The 1,242-nt window shown below is 38.9% G+C and overlaps 1 pseudogene; it reads left to right on the top strand.

Annotated features, from left to right (window-relative positions):
* The first annotated feature begins 648 nt into the window (after window positions 1-648).
* Window positions 649-1,013, top strand: LOC117076695 (annotated as a pseudogene).
* The last annotated feature ends 229 nt before the right edge of the window (window positions 1,014-1,242 follow it).

Below are 1,242 nucleotides of genomic sequence, written 5' to 3'. Positions count from 1 at the left end.
GCCCAAGTGCTGGGATTATAGGCATGAGCCACTGCACCCTGCTTATTTTATCTGTGAAATGGATGTAAATTTTGCATTCTAGTCTATCATATCAATGGCACTATAAAAAATGTTTAAAGGTCTATCATTAGAGGAGAATACAAGTTTCCTATTTGTATTCTTGGTTAATAGACTTTCTAGGGGAAAACAGATTCCTGTTGGTTTTACTGGCTCATACGTATAACCAAGCCTTTTATTTATTTATTTAGAGATGGAGTCTTGCTCTGTTGCTCAGGCTGGAGTGCAGTGGTGCAATCTTGGCTCACTGCAGCCTCTGCCTCCTGGGTTCAAGCAATTATCCTGCCTCAGCCTCCCAAGTAGTAACCTCCCAAGGCACCCGCCACCACGCCTGGCTAATTTTTTGTATTTTTTAGTAGAGACGGGTTTTCACCATGTTGGCCAGGCTGGTCTTGAACTCCTGACCTCAGGTGATCCACCCACCTCGGCCTCCCAAAGTGCTGAGATTACAGGCATAAGCCACTATGCCTGGCCTGCCTTTTATATAAATGTATATTTTTTTCAAATGTTATGAAAATTATCATAAATATAAGAATGTATGCAACATAAACATATATTTTAAAGATTAATAATACGACTAAATTTCTCACCATGTCTTCTCACAAGACTTTCAGGATCAAGTAATTCCTGGCCAAGAAACAAAGGAAAAACTGTCTTATTCCCCAGTGGATTTGGATGAAAACTGGTAATCAGCTACAACACCAAAAGGAGACATTGGAGAAGAACCAAGCTGGGTCTATAAGGATTTGTACATGGGATGGCACACACATCCATTCAGTATCAAGGTCACTATCATCTGATCATATCAAGCTGGAAATGTCACCACTATCTGGACAGTTGGACATGTTTAATTGCAAAAATTAGTATTGATGAATATGCTCTGCACTACCAGGCTGGTTCAGTAATAAATATGTAAAACCTTTTGTTTGAAAAAAAAAAAAGAGATTAGCAATAAACTGAACATAACCAACAGCTGACCCCACTTTAAATTAAAGAGGAGAAAAGGTGTTTGCGTACTTGGAATACTATAAACCAGTGCTTCCCAAACTTTAAAATACATACAAACTACCCCAAGTTTCCCCTATCTTGTTAAAATGCAAATTCTGACAAGTGGAACTGAGGTTCTTATTTCTAAAAAGCTCCCAGCTGATTTCATTGCTGTTGATCCTAGGACCATACTTGAAG

This window comes from Trachypithecus francoisi, unplaced genomic scaffold, assembly GCF_009764315.1.
Source record: "Trachypithecus francoisi isolate TF-2019V2 unplaced genomic scaffold, Tfra_2.0 Lachesis_group5, whole genome shotgun sequence".
Lineage (NCBI taxonomy): Eukaryota > Metazoa > Chordata > Mammalia > Primates > Cercopithecidae > Trachypithecus > Trachypithecus francoisi.
The sequence above is the reverse complement of the archived record's forward strand: the minus strand, read 5'-3'. Positions and strand labels throughout refer to the sequence as shown.